At 33.0% G+C, this 20,534-nt stretch overlaps 1 long non-coding RNA gene across 3 annotated transcripts in view; it reads right to left on the bottom strand.

The window, feature by feature from the left end:
- The window catches only part of LOC101748507, a 139,242-nt gene that overhangs the window by 94,648 nt on the left and 24,060 nt on the right, over positions 1-20,534 (bottom strand). The window lies entirely within an intron of this gene.

The following is a 20,534-nucleotide window of genomic DNA, read 5'->3' as shown; positions in this document are numbered from 1 at the left end:
AATTGTTTTCTAGCACAAGTAAAATATTACTAAATTCAAAAAAGGGAGAAGAGAAAGACAAAAAATTGAGCTATTTGTAATTGGTTATATTAAAATACAAAATCATCTCAAATGTCTTATCTTCAAACAGTCTATGCTTAATGTACCCAATTAGACAAAAATGCAAGTATTTCTCTCAGAGAACACAGCCTAATCTTAGGTTAGGTATATGGTGGATGTTACGGATCATGGATTGAGAACTCTGTTAGCCCATTTTTCCAACCTATATTCTGAATGGCATTTTGATTTCTCACATGAACTTGCTGAAGATGCAGTCCAATCAGCAGCCCAGGCAGCTAACAACAATTTTAAACAGCACTACTCCCACCATCACCTCCTGAGAAATGTTCTTGTAACTGTCCACCCATCCAAATTTGAGCTACTAACTCCTGCCATTTGAGTCTGATGATCCAAACATGATGGTTCTGCTCCCTAAGCATGTATTACAGCATAACCATCCAGAGCAGATCTCCTTAATTTGGGTATGTCTTTATCTCTTAACTCATAATCTTTTGAACTTCCTCTCTTATTCCTTAGCTCATCCAGGAGGAAGTTTGGGTTTTTATTTGTTGAGACATTTATTTATTTGTTTGCAAAGAAGATGAGGTGAGAAACATTAATTATTTGTTTGTTACTCTTGGTTTTGTCTCTCTCATCCTTATGAGGAAATCACTTTTTACACTTGAGACAGTGACTGCAAAATATATATCGTGGGGATAATAAAAAGCTTCAGTCTTTAGTGTTACCAGTGTAAAACTTCACCAGCATTGTACTTCTGTCAGGGAGCCAAGATGACAGAGAGAGAGAGGGAGAGAGAAATTCCAGAATAATAAAAAACATCCCCTAATGAAACAAATATTTGGACAACCACTGAATTAAAGTATGTCCTTCTTGTAATGCAATCCCCTGAACATGGCATACAAGAAGAGCAGAACTGTTTAGCAAGTGATGGCACCATCCTTCTATTTCATTCTGTCTATCTATCCAGTCTCTATCTGTCTATTTTGACTTTCAAAAGAAGGTACACAAGGCACATTTAAAGCAAATGACTATCATGATTAATCGTGATTAATAAGGACATCACATTGAGACACTAAAAACTGCCCTGTCTCCTTCATCTGCTCTTTTGGTGCAGTGATTAACCTTTGAGTTTATGAGTATTTTTGCACTTGCTTCAGATAGAATATTTTATGACTTCTTACCTTCCAGGCAACTTGGATTAAAGTTATCCGATCTGGGAATATAGTAGCCCATAATGACTCTTCCCTCAGAAATCATATCTACCTCCTTACCACATTATTACTACATTCTTTGCACAAAACAGATAGAAACATCAAAACAAGAGATAAGACAACTTGTTAAGGTCATTTTCCACCTTCCTATACATCATTCATGCTTTAATTGATTCCTAACCCCTTCTAGAGACAGAGTGCCATACATAATGAGGGCTAAGAATATGAAAAGATCATTTTCTTTTCCCCATTAATTCCCATTTGTAAAGTCTTCTTCAGTCTTTCCTGAAGTTGCTTTGGCAGTGTTCTTACTAGTGACTGATCACTTCTCTTAAGCACAGAAATGGGGCAGAAGAGAATGTTTTTATCTTATGGCAAAAGCATCCATCTCTAACACAGAATTTCAGGTATTCTGCTCTCAGTGTCAGAGAAAGAAAAACTAAGAGGGGAACAAAGGAGGTTCAAAGGAATCTACAGGACAGATCCCCAGAGACTGTGTGAGTAGTTTAAAAAGCTGTCTTGTTTTGAACTTAGAAACTGACTCATCACCATTTGAGGAATACTGCTTAACTTCCCCCTCACACCTATCTGACATCTCCTTCTGCACTGTACAAAAAGGAAGTCAATCATTTTGATGCATGTCTCCTGAACAGGGTGGGTGTATACGTGAGTGTCAAATCTGAAATTGCTGTAGACTTTCTAATCATTTAGAGATAGTGAAGAAACATGAGAAAAGGAAAAACAAAACAAAACAACTAATAGATCAAAATAAAACAAAACACAAAGCTTTGATTGTTGTTTTCAAAGATCTTTCTGTCTTTTCTGAATATGCTTTCTCTTGTTAATGTAAACAAATGGAATAAGTTGCTATCTATAAAGCTGTTGATATAGTCATAAAGGAATAGCAATATCAGAATGAAAAGTTGCATTCAGTCTGTAGAAAGGATTAAAAAGATATCTGCAAAGAAAATGAAGTGTAAGATTCCTCTTGTTGCACCATTTTGAAATATTGATACTAAGCAAAGTGTAACAGAGAGCAGTATAAGTAGTGAATATTTCGGATTTGGAATATATTCCATTTCAACAAAATTGCCTGTATACTATCCTTGGAGATGGAAAACCAGTTTCTGGAAGGAAATTTGTCACTTCACTGCTCCTCTGCTCAATCAGCATGAAAAGAAGCAGATGAAAGCCACTTTTGGTTTCTTTAGTTTACATAAACCACAGAAAAGAAATCCAACAAGCACTGAAAGCACAACTGGCCTTTGAAACATTATCTGATTCTGTCCTGTTTAAATCATGTGAATGTGACCTAATTTAAAAAACAAAAAAACAAACTTAGATGGCTTAGCCATCCAGTTTACTGTCAAGAATATTTTGAATTGTTGAGTCTTGAACTACCATTTCAAACCATCCTCATACTTTCAAATCAAATCTTTAAAGTTTGCATTGATGCATAAGAATATACTAATTCTCCTAGATCAAGCTAACGTGGTGGCACAAGGAGCACTCTATATTGTGTATTTCCTCTTTTAAATCAGAAAACAGATGTTTCTTGGTGGGGTAATTTGGAGGAGGATGAAATGCAGATGAAGATTTTTCTTTGTAACTGTTGCTAACACCTGCTTCATGTCCTTTGGCACTCTCAGAATCCTTTCATGTGCACTGAAGTGAACAGGAGAGGGAGGAAAACCAGAGACTGTGTTTGCACCATCTTTTTTCAGAGAGCAGCTTCATATCATCTCTTCACTGCTGTCTCTAGTAAAAATATAAGGTGTAAAAGTAAAAAGCCTTCTTTTATTTTCCCTAGAGATCAACCATTTAGATGCAAGCTCATACAGCTTCATCGTAAGATATTCTTTGTTCAGAGGAACTGTCAAGTCAGAGGAGAGGAAAAAGAGGAATCAGATGAGTTTCCTTTTCAGTTTCCCAGTGGGAGAGCTCTGCTGAAATGCCAGTCCAGCTCTACTGGTTTATACATCAACAGATGGCAGACAGCATTCCTTGTGTTTGCTTCCCATTCGGTAAATCACAGGTTACATCTGGTCTGGCCTCTGTTCTTTCTGAACAGATGGAAATACATGTTCATTATGGATTGCAGCAAGGAGATGAAGGGATTATAGGGACGAATGTTCATGGCAGGGGTAGGAAGGTGAGAAGGCATTAAAAAATAGAAAAGACAAAACCAAAGAATATTTTTAAAAGGAAAGAACAACTTAAAGTGACCATTACTAAAAAAAATAATATTTTTGGTGAAAAAGGAAGATAAGCAACAACGCATACTAAAAATTTCTTCCATACACAACGCACAATTTAATCTACTTGCAGAATATGATCAAAGGCCATAGGCTAAATGACTATATTATCTCCTACTCAAAGCTATAGGAAAGGAAAAACCTGTTATCAGTCCTAACTCAAGGTATGAATCAGGGCAAAGCTAGATAAGGCCCTGGGCAATCTGATCTAACTGTGGATGTCCCTGTTCATTACAGGGAAATTGGACCAGATGGCCTTCAGAGGCCGCTCTGAACTCTAAGGATTCTATGATTCTGTAATTCTAAAAACAGAAAACATGCAGATAAATGTTCTCAATAAGTCTCAGTAAGTTCTGAAATAATAATTACTTATTGTTCTCAGTAAGTTTTATTTTAGATACAAAAGACAAAAAACAAACAAAGTTTTTTTGGTAACTCATCATCTCACATAGAAGCATATCAAACTTCAAATGTTTTTCAACCTTCTATTAGAAAACTGAGTGATATTTCAGGAGTTTATTTTCCTTTAATCAGTTAACGAATGTCAATTTTTTCATATTTTTATTGGTAATCTTTTAAACATTCACAAATGCATAAAAATTAAAAATTTCTAATTACCTCAGTAGAAATTTTAAAATACTGATTCTTAGTGAGAATTTGAGTTTTTAAAGAAGAATAAATAAATAAATAGAAATAACACTAGAATTCTACATCTGGAAGTGTAAACACCCTGAAGATTTAAAGTGGTGCTACGGTATCTTCAAATGCACACAGCTCAAACCTCTTAAAATATAGCAAATTCTTCTTGGAACTACAGAAATGCATACATACAGCATGGATATAAATTGAGACACAAAAAAGGACCAGTGTTAATCCTTTGGCTAGGTGCAAACTTGTTTCACACCTAGTAAATATGAACATATATATAGCAAAATAAAATATCTAGCAAATTTGATGGAAGGTTTGGTTATTTTATTGGTAAAACTAACTACAAAGATGTAATTGACAATTACAGATCGCTTTTGAACTACAGCACAATAAAATCTTTGCGATAAAGAACGCAATATTTCAGGCACCCCAGAATTAGAAACTGCAATAATTAAAATAGATTATAATGCCTTACTCTGCTTTCTTCATGCATGCAAAGTGCAGTATGACTTCTAATTCAAATAGTCTAAGCCCTCCCCTACACACGCTGCCAACAGGTGTTACCCAAATAACAGCCATTATTTTATTACTTTTATTTGGTATGAGGATCTTTGTCTTATTTACTGCATTCTATTCAGCCCATCACCTATTACAGACTCTTTAATTTCCTTACCAAGCTTTCTATAGGGCTATAGTTTAATTACTAAAACTATTTCTAATTTCTATTTAATTTCTATTTATTCTATTAATTTCTATTTAATTACTAAAACTATTACTAAAACTACTAAAACTAGTTTCTCAGTATTATTTATAATTTATTTTTTATTTATGTGGAACAATCAAGCAAATCTATTTTTTATTTTTAATTAAGTAGTTCGGGAGAAAAAAAAAAAGAAAAAGCATCTGATATACAGAGAAAGTATAATCAACAAGTAGTAGTCAACAAGTGTCTAGACATAAATGTCTAGCCATTCCTTGCCTGTGTACGTAACAATTCATTGAATACAACTGTATTCAAGGCACATCTCCTGTGATATTCATTTGTAGCACCAATAGCTTGCCAATGAAGTATATCAAACATCCAAGTCCTCTACTGCATAAACTATGAACACAGTTCCAGAGACCATATACGAAAAGTTCTATTTCAGCAGCCTGTGCCAACCTATCAAATAGAATGCAGCTTTGCAGGATGCTTTTCAATTGCTCTGACTAGAGTTGTTAAGTGGACACTACTAATTTCATTTTTCTGAAATCATTTCTTGTTTTACCCCCCACAGTTTAACTTCTGTAATGAGCAATGTAGTAAAGTTATAGACAGCAACCTCTTCTACTACACCACTGATTTTATTAATCACAGGAACAAGTGTATTTTTCAGCATATGAGTTAAAGCACCTATGAAACTATATTATTTGAGTATATGGTTATAGAAATGCTGCATGTTTATGTATATTATAATTAAATCATTTGTTTGTATATCAATCCAGGTTAAAATATTTTAGAAAAATATTATTTCATGTTACAGCGCTAGTCTTGCAGGTTCATCTTTTTTTTTTTTTTTTCCTCCATTTTTTTTCTTTGCAGACGCCAGAAAGATAAATTCATTACTAGACGTTATATTTTGTGCCTGGTAGAACTGAAAAGCATCAGAGACAGGAAATACTGATATGTGATAAAACGTGGATTAGAGGTTAATTTATTTTCTGATAGGAGGCTTTGCTATGCAAACTTGTGACTAAATACTTTTATTTACTGTTAGAATGTCTGAGGTCTACAGGATAGGATGTGGATTAATGTAATAGGGGAAATATGAAGCATATTTTCTTCACGTGGAACATCTGGAAATAATTTAAGTGGCGATTAAAGAAATGTTTTCAGAAAAAAAAAGTTTATTAATACTCTATGCAAAAGTAGCATGTAGAGAGAACAAATGGATCATGATTACCCTTTAGACAAAAGTTGTCATCAGGCTAGCCTTAAAGTTAAGGATAGATTCCAGACTACACGTGCTTTAAAAACACCTTCATAAAAACACCTATATAGAAATGCCTATATAGTAATTCCTTCATAAAAGTGTTTTTATGGTTATATTCTTTTAGTTACAGAGCAGGTACGGGTTTCTGGAAAATGATTATGGAAGAGGGGCGAAACAGGCTGATTAACTAGAAGACTGTATTTTGTGCTAGTCATTTTTTATTTTTAATATCAATTTGCAGCTTGTATTCAGGTCTCACTCATCTCTCTTTTCTGTCCAGCACATTATTTTTTTGTATACTACATTCTGCAGGTTTTGCTATGATGATCTCTTTTAAATGATTCAAGTGACCACGCTCCAGTTTGGGAGACAATGCCATAGTTTAATAGGATGCATAATCAAAGGAATAAAAAACAGCCCTAACCTTGGTTCCTGCTAGTTAAAATCCACCTGATTTTAACTAATATTGATCTTTGATAATTCAATCTCAATTTAAAATGGCAGAAAATCCACACTTGTACTCTCTAGAAGAACTCTGGCCTCACACTAAGATATAAACCAAATAATTACCCTCTCCACCAAGATCAGTGTCCACCAACAGTTTCTTCACTGCCTATATCCACATCTTTAATACCCTTGTGATGTTTTACATGGCCTATTTCTCTGTGAATTACATGTGATACTGTACAGTTTTGTAGTTTTTTGTTGTTGTTGTTCCAAAAGTAGCAACAATACTTAGTTGAAACTGACATCATAATACAAATAACAGATAGGATTTATTTCTTACATAGAAACTGATGTTCTACTTCTGACAATAAAGAATTTTAAATTAAGTAGAAAGCTAGCCCTGAGGGAAAAAAAAAACCAACAAACTACTACGACAACAAACACAAACACAGTTCTTTCAGGCAAAGGGATATATTAAGGATTAAACATATTTGCAGACATATGCTCTGGAAAGTTTATGAATGGGAAGTAATCAAGGCTTTGAGCTGGAGAAAAATAAATAAATAAATAAATTAGAATCATTAGTGCTATGTTTTGTGAAAGTCCAGAACCTCAACTATTTTCAGAAAAACAACCAGGATAATCGTAAACAATAATTTTCAGGAAAGGAAGCAAAAAAGTAAGCAAGAAATGAAGAAAATAAGAAGGGAAGGAAAATTAAGTTATTGGAAGAATTTCTATGGAAGATGTAGATTTGAACAGTTTCTCAGATAAAGGAACTCTGGAGAGGAGCAGAAGATTTCTAATTTCCTTTTGTCTCTGTATTTATTCCCCCAATTATTTCCTGAAAACCATTTATGTGGCAAAGGATAATAGGCTTTTTTTGGATATATGTCTCAGTTGACTACAAGAGGTCAGGAGACTCTTAATGACAATTTTTGAAAACAAGGACAAATCAGCTTTGAAGGGAGCTCAGTAGGTTTTGAGATCAACCTACTGCTCAAAATAGAGTCAGGAATGAGACTAGACCAAGTTTCTCGGATCTTAGTGCATCTGGGTCTTGAAAAAGACAAGCTGCAGAACACCTTTGGGCAGTCAGTGCTTGGCTGCTCTTAATGAGTAAGATCTTCCCTCATATTGAGTGAAAATTCATCATTTCATTTTATTCATTTGTTTCTCATCCTCAAACCACATACCATCTCATAAAAAGCTATCTTCTCTCCTGTTGATGTAGGTACCAGGTTTCCCCCAAATCACTTCTTCAGGCTGAAAAAGCCTGAATTTCCTCAGCTTCTCCTTACAGGAGAAGTTCTCTAACTTCCACAATTTTTGTGGATTCCATTGAACTTTCTTGCTTGTCAATATCTTCATTTTGTACAGGGGAGACAAAACTGGACTCACTGATCTAATGAGTACAGTGGAATAATCACTTCCTTCTCCTCCAACATTGTCACTGACAAAATTCTTAAAATATACCACAGAAAAGATACTGTAAATGTATCAGTGGAGAATTATGTTCTGTGGGCCACCTGTCCTTTATTCTGTATTTAACTAGTTAAGTTCCCCCTTTACAAAGACCTGTCTCTCTGCCAATAAGAGAATGGCTAGCAGAAAAGATAACCTGACTTCTTTAAGATTTCTGAGTGGGAAAAGCACCATTTTCTCTCTCTATTGGCTTTCTTTTATAACTTTCTTTGTGATATCATGACTGTATTTCTCAGACCATAAAATAAAACATATTGCTGCAAGATTTTATTTCTTTGCTTTTTACTCTCTTTTCTCTGTAAAAGTCTCTTCCTGTCACATGCTGTCTTCACATTTTCCTCTCATTAAGCATATTTCTTCAAATACTTAAAGGAAAATCCAAGATCTATATTACTTCTGATCATTGACCTTATTTCACATACTGTCAACCACCTCTCTTCCCTACCAACACATAAATAAGAGCTTATTTTATACCAAGCTTGGTATAACAAGTCTTACTTGTTTTCCTCCACATTACTCAACTAACCTTCACTTTGAAAAGCATTAAGACATTTAAAGCAACTGGTTAGCAGAGTACTTCCAGCACTGAACATGTGGCTTTTCTGAAAGAACAACTTCACAGGTTAGGAACCAGGTCTTGATTAATAATTAAATTATATGTAAGAGTTCATAGCTGTTGAGAAGGTATGCAAATAAATCACATCTGCTGAAGTCAAACTTCATCACCTTTAAAATCCTTAAAATAGACCATTTTTAGAAAAATCACTAGTACACTTTAGAACTGTGTGTATTTCAGAATTTCAGGTGGCTGTAAAAACTAGTGTTGATTACTCTTCAGAAATTGCATTTTTCCTTATTTTAATTTTCTATAGATAAATTCTTATAGAATAAGAGGCTGGCCTATTAGCCTATTTCTGCAAAGAAGTGTTATGTGCTAGTCATGCTTTACCTACCAGGTGAATAAATAAAGATATTTATTGTCCAAGGATGCTAATCTGGTAGCTTTCACCAGAGGTACAGTTCCCTGTGAAAATGTGCGTGCATGCAACTTGAGTATCAATTTTTTCTTTGAATCTTTAACACGTCCTTCAAATATATGGAAGGAAAGTTCCATGTACTGGAGAAACAAAACATTAGACTGAGGAAAATCTTAATGTAAACTGGATTCCTGAAAATAGTTAAATCTTTTATCTATTAGTTCTCAGCTTTTTGAGTGAAGTAAGACAGTAGTAATTGTTTTTGTCTACGGTTTTCTTCTCAGAAAAGGTCTCTGCTAGCTTCAAAATCAAACCAGAACTATTCCTTCTAAATAAGTAAAATCTAACCAGGTTTGCAATCCAGCTGCCTCTTTTAAAAATATTATGATTATTAAAAACCAAAATTATTTTGCTTTTTTTTTTGTCTCTATGAACCTTATTATAGTTTACCATTATCTTCTTACACTGTGCCACAATTCCTTCTATTGTAGGACTGCTTAGAGTACCAGAGGCTTTGTCGTGATCATGCTGATAATATTCAAGTTTGCCTGTCACTAATTCTGATATCAATCAAGTGATACAGAGAGAGATTTGAGGGCCTCAGACAAAGCTCTTCTAAAAACATCATTCTTTAGCACATAGATTTTATCCTAACAAGCTAAAAAATAAAACAAAAAGGATAAGGATAAGGATAAAAAGCTAAGGATAAGGTAAATATACTTAGAAGCAATTTTCACGACCATCTCTCAGTGGTTAGGAATCACTAATCAATGATTTGCCATATTGTGATCATTGCAATCTGAAGATTTCCAAAAACTACATATCAATAAGCTTAATTACCTCCGTTGCTCAGATGAATAAACTGGCATGTCAAGAATGTAATAACCCAGAAGAACTAAAACACAGTCCTCCACAGCTCTTAAGTGCAGCTCTTTTTTATGGTCTCAGTTTTCCTTTTGTGCTACCTAACTTACTGACAGAACTATATATAAATATCTATTGAATAGATATTACATGTCTATATATAAATATACCTACCATTTCTAGAAGCTCTTTACTAAGAACTTTTAGTCTGTTTGGTCTAATACTAGGATAATTTAGCTGCCATTAAAGACAATTCTGCTAATATTCACATATCTGAGTCAAGTCAAATGTCTGTTTATAACTTGTCTGTACAGTAATTCTCCAATACTGCTCTTCCAGCTGACGACAAAAAGTTAACACAGACACATACACAAAGGAGCTGGAAAAGGAGAAATTTCTTGTTCCTGATTACAGGCAAAATGGGATTTTCATCATGTATCTCAAAACAATTTATTTTCCACATTCTTCTGAAAGTACAATTTAATAAATAGTTATTAATACTTTTAATGCTTCCTCCAGGAGAAAGTTATATCATAGCCAAATCAAGTCTTTCCTCCCACCACTTGCTGAAAGCAGAGAAAAAAAGCCAACAAGATGGAATTCTGTAATCACTGATAGAGGGTAGTTCTTTCACTACAACCAAAACCAGTTTCAAATTGCAGTGTTTTAAAATGTAAAAACGTTCATTTGGTTTCATTTCATTCTCCACCCTCTTCTTGTACTCTTTTAACTTGCCTCACATTTATCTAATATTTTTTGAATTATAACTATATAGACCGATGCATCAAAAATAGGTTGCAATAAATTGTTGGACTATGCATGCTTTCCTTCATATTTTAAAATGTTTTATATTAAGAAATGTTTAAATGTTTCAGTTCTCTATTTATTTTATTTATTTATTCCATGAAGAGCTTAAATCAGCATTAATTTATTAAATTTAATATTAATATAAAATGAATAGTATTAATATTAATTTATTAAATTAATTAATTTAATCATATGGAACTGTAATGTTTTCCTTTCTTCTTACCAAAGATAAAGTTGCAAGTATTGTAAAAAAAAATCATGGTCATTAACTTGAAATGATTGAGGCTACTGTGTGCATATACAATTTTCAGTTGTAACTACAAATTTGAAAATTTGCTGCCTCTACTCACTGATAAAGGGAAGATCTTTTAAATAATTTCCCAACAATATATAATCTTTTTTCTTCCTTACACTCTTTAGGGTCCTTTTATTGAAACATTTTAGAACAGGAATGTTCTGGATTTTGAAAATACATGTAGAAATACAACAAATCCTTCTTAGGGAAGGAAAAGGGAAAAAACCAAATACTTGCTGGATTGAAGTTGCTGCTAAATCCTGTCAAGCGAAGTTCTGAATTGGGTAAAGAAAGAAATATGAAACTAGGTTACATACTATTTATATAAACTGTGATATCACAGCAATAGATTAAATATGTTCCTGTTTCTACTTGTTTCAAAGACCAAACATTATTTGCATTGCAGTTGTGGAGTACCCAGAAAACACAGAGTGGTAATGAACTGTGGAGCCAAATGATAAACTGTATTTACTCCACAATTGCGACCATGGCACTCTGCCACTGATTCTTCTCCCTTACAGCTCCTCTTTTTGACATTAGAAGCCTGGAGCCACTTCAAATACACTCTAGTTTTCTTTTCTAATACAACATGTTATGTTATTTTGCCCCTAGAATTATTGTAACCCAAAACTCAAGACAAAAAAAAAAAAAAAAAAAAAAGGTATTTTACAAAGGCTGTTTTACAGATCAATATTTTGTTACTAGTACCAGATGACAGTTCTGGATGAATATGTACAAAAATATGCAGTTTAAGAATAATTAATCTAATAATAGTTTAAGTCATTAAGGACTTTGAAATGTGTATTTTTTAACTTAGAAATACAGTCTAACATAAAGAAGTTAACACATGAAATAGTGTTTTGATCAAGCAGAATGAATATTCATTATTAGCTGGTTGTGTAATAAAGCTGAAAATAATGCAATTATCAGAAGAAAACAAAAAGTAAGCCAATAAACCATCTCACATATTACCTTCTGCATTCACTTATTATTCCTATATGTTCCTCTAAATGCAGTTTCCTCTATCTTTTCTTTTCCTCCACAGTATGTTTTCTCCAAAGAAAACAGTTCCTGCTGATCTGGCAGGAACTGGACAATAAAAGAGTTTAGGGAAAACAAGCAGGATTCATAAAAGATTAGTACAATCTGATTTATTACTAAATAAATGGGATTACCTTCTCACACACTTTCTACCTATCCCCACCAGCAATACCAGAAATAAATACTTGAATGACAGACTGCTCTATAAAATCCTGCAACTAAGCTTACAATCTCAGTGAATTAGTGTCCCTGTTAATAGAATTCTAAATATATATAATCATATAAATGTCAGAGAGAAAAATCTTTAATAGGCTTTCACTGGAATGTTATTTTCAGTGTAGAGCCAGAAAATCAGCCAGGTCCATTCACCTTTGGGAGTAATGCCTTATATGTCTCCATGGTTGGTCTTCTTGTCTAAAATACCATGCAGAAAAAGCAGTAGGTCATGGGTTTTATCAAGCTTTGTCAGATCTCTAGGGCATCATCAGTTCCTATATTTTTTTGTATCTCTCCCTTAGATTTAGTCCAAAAGACAAGCGGGGTTTAATTTAGACCAGAGCCAGCTTCTCAAGCTTGTTAGGACACATCATCTAGAGAGTGATATGATATGGTCCTCTACAGGTAGGAGGAAGAAGTTTCACCATTCTTTGTTTCTTAAACCTGAGCCAAATCTGTTGGTGAATATCTTGCTCAGCAGACTGGACTTTCATTTAAATAGTGCACTGCAGAAAATCACAGACCTTGATCAGTATTTTTCTTAAGAAAAAAAAAAGCTCTAAAACACTCTTGTCTCTTGAATAATCTCTGAGGCTGTAGGCTGTCAGTCTGTGTGAGGGAGTTTGTTGAGATTTTTGAGATGATTGAAGTGCTAACGTACATTGAACTCTGAATTTTGTGTTCCAAAATTGTTAAGCATCCAATTTCAACCCCAAAGTTCACTGCAGTTCAGAAAAGAATAATCTTTTTCTCTATTTCTTCCTCTTCTCTGTTATACATTATTTTATATGTATATACACACATATACTAATGTATACTTACTTAAATCAACACAAGATATCTACAGAAAATAAATTGTAAATCATTAATGGATAATTACTTGATTGTAAATATTTGGGGAGGGAATTAGATTATTATCTCATTATAAAAGTCTCAGAGAAAAGGAAAGTAGGTTTTTAAAAAGTTATCTGAAGTATCATCTGATTTTTATTACTATTTGAATTACTAAATTAGGTCATTATGAGGTAAATATTGTATTGAACTTTATTTATACAAGTGAAGTTTAATTGTTACAGAACAAAAACTTGTGTGAGAACACAAGACTCAGACTTCAGATTCAAATCTAGAGGTGGAAAATTAGTCTACAGAATTTTTTAGCTGATTTTACTCAATCTTCTGTGTTCATAAGTTTTGGATCAGTTTATAATTTATGGTTGCTTTCTATGTGAATATTTTAACTGAAAAAAAAAATCTATATTTACAAGAAGGAAATTCTAAACTACTACCCATTAGTAAGTAATTAAATAATTCATAAGTTACAAGTAATAAGTAATTAATTCAGAGAGGAGGGACATTTGCATAGAATTTTAAAAATTAATGTTATATGGTTGTAGTAAGCATTTATACATACTGCCAAATGCCATCACATTCAATGGCATTTGAATTCACTATGGAGTATATTTCTACATTAGGTCCATGCTGTGCTTTTAGAGACTAAGCTCATGAACAAGCTACGCATGAGGATACAAATTTCTGTCCATATTACAAACAGAAACAGTCCATAAACACTTTCTGAGAAGTGAACATTCAAAAATTGCTATTTGATCAGTTCATTAACAAAAAAGCTAACGATACAGCTATTTCCCTTGCACATACAGAGCTGAGTATAGTTTTATTTTTCAATTGATTTTATTTCACTAGAAGTAGTCCAACTGTGCATGTGCAAATATATATATATATATACACACATACTTATACAGTTAGGTATTCAGATAATCGCAATTATCTGTTTCAAAGGTTCTATTCAAAACTATCTCTTAAAATTATATTTAGAGTGCTGTACTGTAAAACAGTAAAGTGAAATAGCACAATTAAAATTATTGTTCCACAGATGGAATCATTATGCTAAAGTGATTCCCATAGTCCATTTCTGTTGCTGAGAAGCTGCCTCAGCTCCTTTTGCATTTTAGTTTCCTATCCAGTGCTTCTTCTCTCAAAAAATCCTACCACAATAATTTAATTAAAAATCCCTAAATGAAGAATGTTTGTTTGATAGATACACTGAAAATTTTACTGGCAGTAAGGCTTAAGGGCCAAGTGTACCAATGACTGTCACATACCTCAAATTTCAAGACAGGCATCTTCTTTGAACAGATGCATTCTCCTTAGCTTTGGATCTAGTTCTGTGTCTTGGATCATGAAAAATGTATTTTTTTTCTGTTGATTGATACTTCAAATAAAATATTTCACAGATTTTCTGATCTCTTGCAGGTAATGATTCACAATTATCCAGGTAAAAATTATTTGATAAAGCATAAAATTCTATGTCTAAGATTATTACCAAGATTCCTTTTGTAGTTAAATTGACAAACTCTGATATATCTAGATGCTGTTCTTATCATCATCATAAAAATAAACAAACAAAAAAAATTGAATAAACCAAAAATGTAGAGCAATTACAAAATAATAGTGTTTTTTGTTTCTTTTTTTTTTAATTAGTATATATTTTTTTCCTCTCCACTAACTAAAAAGGGATTCTACTCTGCATGGTTCTGCTTGAGCTCAACATGACCTAATCTAAAGTTAGGTAGCATAAAGAGAAACATCAGTGTAAGGGAAATTAACTGGTTTTAAGATAAAGGATCTTTGCTTGTTTAAACAGATTTTGAGGTAAATTCTTCCTTTACCAAGACAATTTTACAGTTTCTGGACTACGTTATCTATTTTAAAACACTGCTACTGGCAAAATTAAAACAAGACTGTTCGATACCTAGGTTGCTCCAAAAGTAATGCCTCCTATTTATTTCCATGGAAACTACAGCATATACAAAGAGCAGAATAACACTACTCGATAGAGCAAACTCACAGCTACAAAGCACTAGTTTTCAACATAACAGTCATCATTAGCTATACATTTTCACCAAATATGAACAAGAACCTGTAGGATCATAAAATTCTGCACCAGCAGAGATGACCCACTGTCATTGATTCTACTGCTGAAACACACCACCCTCACTGTTCTCACATTCACTGGTTAGTCTTCATAAATGTGCAGCAAGTACCAATGGATGTGAATGGATGCAGTTTTTTCTTCATGGGTGAATTCAATGACACAGTTTTACTTCGTACACACTTCCATGTCAGATATCATTTTGTCAGCCTGCCCCTCTGCTTCCCAGCAAGAAAATATAATGGAATATTGGTGGGAAGGTTCAACCTCTACTGCCGTACAACCAACATTCTTGTCTGACATCATTGGCCAACATAATAAAACAGAAGACACTACTTTCAGAGAAGACCTCATAAATTTTTAGTGAGGAAATATTGAATGCTTTCTGTAAGATACAATATTTCACTTTTAAATACTCTGACTGTAAAGGAACCATCAGAATGGTCATCATTTTTTGAAGAACATGAAAGAAAAAGAATAGCTTTACAAACAGAAATTTCTTGTACATCAGAAATGTATTTGATATACACAGGAAGACTTTCAATCTTCACTACTTATGCTAGCAGACACAACCAAAAGTAAATAAATAAATAAATAAACAATCACAACAAAGTAATTACATTTTTGCAGGTGAAATTTTGAATCTCAGTGTATCCTACACAACATTTCATAAATAATGAAGATTTAATTTAGTACACATTTCTGAATTGAATAATCTTTAATTATTCTGAATTATCAATCAAAATATTCAGTGTTGGTATGCATGGTTTCTTTCACACATCTTCCAATTCAGTCTGCTGTTGATTTACTTCTGCATTATTCTCTGGATTCCCAGATTCTGTTGCAGATTTACAGATACCAAGTGACAACTATATATAATGACAACTGTATCTCTAATAATGAAGAGTTTATCAAAACTACACTTGCCTTGGTATAATAGCACTATGGAATTTCATTATGTTATGTAATGTATTAAAATGAAATTTTAAATATATCACACACGGAGTAGAAATTAAATGCATATGAAAATTCATGAAAAGGAAGACCTTGAGAATTCCAAACCGGTTTTGACCTCATAAGTTTTTACATTCTAGTGTTTCTTTCAACCTAGCCTATGAGTTCAGTTTTAAATGGTTTATCTATTCACCCTGTATGGCTCATATATTATCCCTTACATTTAATCAGAAAAATCAAGATTTTGTGGTACATAAGAGAGAAAACTTTTGCTCCTTACGTTCTGCAGTGAATAGTCTTTTCACAGAGAAGCATAAAGACTGCACAGCTTTAATTAAAGTCTTTGTTTATGAGTATTACATAAAATATATCATTTGAGGAACCATTCATTCAATGACATGGAAGTCTGGAAATTGGTGTTTTGAAACTGCTGGGATAAGATATATAAGCAAGATGTATAAGTCGTATAAACAAGAATTCTGTAATAATGAACCATGTTAACATCAGGACATTACTCCACCAAAAGGATAAACCTCACATAATATTCCTCCCTCTCTACCTTCATGAAGGTCTTCACTGGTGGAATGTAGTTTGTATAATTCTACCCTCATATTTACCACATCTTCCTAAATTGATTAAAAAGAATTAACATTGGAAAATTAGTATTAAATAGTCAAGTTTTCTGTTTGTGTTCTACAGTACCCCTTCATTCACAAACTGGGATTCAGATCAAGATCTTTCCTGAATTAGTTCACTGTACTGAGAGTTATTCCATAGTATGCAGTTTTTATAAGAAATACCTCAATATGGTATGTCTGAAAATGAACATTCCATTAAAATAAGAACACTCCACAGATCTTCAACAGCATCCTCTCTGACTGAATATAAACATGCAAAATTAAAGTACATAAAATTCATATTCTAGTAACCTAGATCAGGGTAGTATTTCAAAGACAAAACTCATTCTATACTTGGTAAACTTTTATATGTATAAAAGGTAAAATTAGTTCTTACCCTGCTCGTATATTTTCTGATAGTATTGTTAGTTCAAAATGATACGTCTAAATGATCGTCTCTTACCAACAAAAGAAGAGAGAATAATGTATTTCCAAGATGCTTTGGCATATCTGGAATTATACAGTGTTTTAAGATTTTCACAAACATAATTATATCTGTGGAAGTTCTAAGATTCATTTCAGAGGCCAGATCAAACTGAAGAAACTGAAAAATTATCCTGAAGTGTGCAAAAATAGACAGGAGAATAGATTTATAAATTAAGAGAACACTGTATGCTAGCACAAACATGATAAATTGTTAGGACACTTTCAGTGGTTTCTCTGGCTTTGTCTACCTGTGTTAACTACTGCTTAATTGCTTTCAAGAAACATGTTATAGAATACAACATTCCCTTTAGAGACAAAGCAAGCAAAACAAGGGTAAACTGATGTCAAAATTGTACTATATAGCCAAAGGAAAAAGCATTACACTGTAAGCAGATCAATTCTATTTGTTTTCCATTCTTCTGATGCATTTTTAATGGAACTGTCATGCACTGGAACAAGTATTAAGTGATGGAGAGCATTATATGTTAATTTTAACTATGAAAGAAGTCAAATGGCTCAGACAAAAACAATCAAAGAGGTAGCAAGCAGAGTGGTAGAGAACATAGACAAAATGGAGGTGTGAGCGTAGAAAGAAAAAAAGAAATTATACATGCCTCTCCATATGTTCTGTCATTTACTTTGATCACATTCTCATCCAGTTAAAATGCTTAAAAATCTTATGAAATAGAAAATCACACTGAAAGGTTGCACTAATAAAAACCTGGAGTTATAGATTACAAGAGACAGAGAGAGAATACAAACAGAAAGATAAAGCTCTGGAGGAAGGGAAGGCGTTCTTTCACAAGCAATGCACAAAGCAGATAAGAAAAGCTGAAGAGGAGTAATGGGAAAAAAACAAAAAATTTGGAACGCTGAGAAAGCAACACACAATAAGTGGAGAACTTCATGGATCTAGAAGATCTAGAAGTGTAAGATATGTCCAAGCCAAAAATTATTTTATAGAAGAGTACTATGCACATCCATTAAAAGGAAGACTAAGTGATTCCTGCTCAGAAGGCCATTTCTTTTAAGCCACTACAATGTTTACTTATGTCTCGTTTCTTGTAATTGGTTTGAATTATGGAAAAGACAAATTGTCTGCTTTAAGCTGTATCAATTGTTATTTCTTAAAAAATATTGACTATTATAAAAATCCAAACAAAAGGGAAAACAAAAGGACAAAAAAATATAGATTTTCTCCATTAAATCGTGAGACCTAAAATATAGCTATGTTCCCTAAGTTTTAACTATCTTCAGAAATCACCAGTCATAAGGGTAAGAGAACAATAAAGTCCTGAATTTTACTTCCAAAAGTCATAACAAAATAGTATCTTAGGGCAGTCTTGAGTCACTATTTTCCATTCTTAAATTTCACCCTCTGTTTATTAGTTCCTTCCACTTTATAATTAAAATCCATCTTCATATGAGATATCTCCAGAGAGATACATTTGGAGGAAGTTTGTTCCAGTGTTTCTGAGTGTGCTCCGAGTAATGAAAGGTGTTAAATATATAGGGTTGATCCTACAATATTTTATTTTATTGTAAAACCACATAAGAACACAGAAAACAAATTTCTTTCTTATCTTATGTCTTTATCTGAAGTGAAAAAAAAACCCAAAAACATTTAGAAATCTTATATATGATAGCAATTTCTCGTAATGCGTCCCAAAAGATTACCTGAAGCAACACACAGATGTTTAATTGCTTGAGAATCTTGCCTTCCTCTATCTCTTTCCTTTTAAGAATATTAACTCTTTCACTTCCTCACTTATCCAGAACTTATATATCATTCCATAATCTAGCACTCCAAAACGAAGAACAAACCAATGAAAAAGTTAAGCCAACAAGATTTCAAAAAAAAAAAGCCCATGAAATTACTTCCTAGAAGTGATGCGCATTAAATCATCATTTTGAATATAATTTTTTTCTTACTACATTCAAAATTTAAGTGCATACATTAGTCTTAATGGAAAATAATTATTCATTTTTTTCCACTTTTTTGTCATTACGTGGAAAAAGTCTGGTTAGTGATGGACTGCTACCACTTCTCATCAATAAATAATCTATATTCACTGAGCATTTATTCAAACTTCTGTGTCAAAAATTCATAAATAAGTTTTATCTTGAGCCACTCAAGGATACTAAAGAAAAGAAACATAATCAAATATATGTTGTAAAGGAGACTTACTCTCTCAACAAGTCTGACAGTGTCCTTCAGAAAATTGTTTTTTCCCCTATTTTATCCTTGTAATCTTGCATTCATGGCTCAAATAAGTCAATAAAACATAGGTATTTGGATGACTAGGCTTTGCATCCTTCCTAAAGATGAGTGTTTAAAAATCAACTCTTTTCAGAATTAGGAGTTGCACTAAATCTAAAAAGATAAGCAAGTTACGTATTTTGTAAAATTAGTAACTGAACTGTACAGTTAATATGCCTCAAACTGCTATGGTCTATTTAGAATTCTAAGGAACACTACAGAGTTCTGTCAGCTATGTGTCTTTATCTGAATATTGTAGACATCAACAGAATAAAAAAAACCACAAGTGTTTAGGTAAACCACTTTACATATTTCAAGCCCTCTGATCTCCCTAAGAGACAGTCTGATCATGCAACTTGAAGAGTCTTATTTTTTATGCAAATACCTACATAACAGCCTGAAACAGAGGATCTCCTCCCTTTTCATAACCCTCCTTAGACTCCAAAAACACAATCAAGCAGTACTCCTTTAGCATTTCTTGACTTATCCACATAATTCAATAATTTTCACTTTGTTACCTTTTAAATTTAACTGGTGAACACAAATATGACCTTAATTTGTTCCAGCATATGTCCTGATGTTGAACAACAGCATTCTAATGACTGCAGTGTCAAAATGGTTGGTGTATATTTGTTCTCTTCTTTCATAACACAAAGAAAACCAGTGGGCATCACACTGAAACAGTATCTTGAAGCACTTTGCCATGAAACTGAATGCTTCTATAAGTAGGTAGAACAACAAAAATTAAGAAATGACATCATAGCAATTAAAATTCAGCACATGCTAAATCTGCTCTCCCCTCTGAAGTTTACTTCACTTAGAGTGTTCCTACAGCAGACATAGTACTAGATGATTAATACATCATCCTTGAGAGATAGCTTAGTTATGAAATACATTAAAATTATACAAATGTTTCTGCCTTAACCTCCTCATTTAACATTTCTCCATATGGCTGATGAGCAACAAAATCTGGTGCGAAAATTCTGAA

Source organism: Gallus gallus, chromosome 5 (assembly GCF_016699485.2).
Source record: "Gallus gallus isolate bGalGal1 chromosome 5, bGalGal1.mat.broiler.GRCg7b, whole genome shotgun sequence".
Taxonomy (NCBI): domain Eukaryota; kingdom Metazoa; phylum Chordata; class Aves; order Galliformes; family Phasianidae; genus Gallus; species Gallus gallus.
The sequence above is the reverse complement of the archived record's forward strand: the minus strand, read 5'-3'. Positions and strand labels throughout refer to the sequence as shown.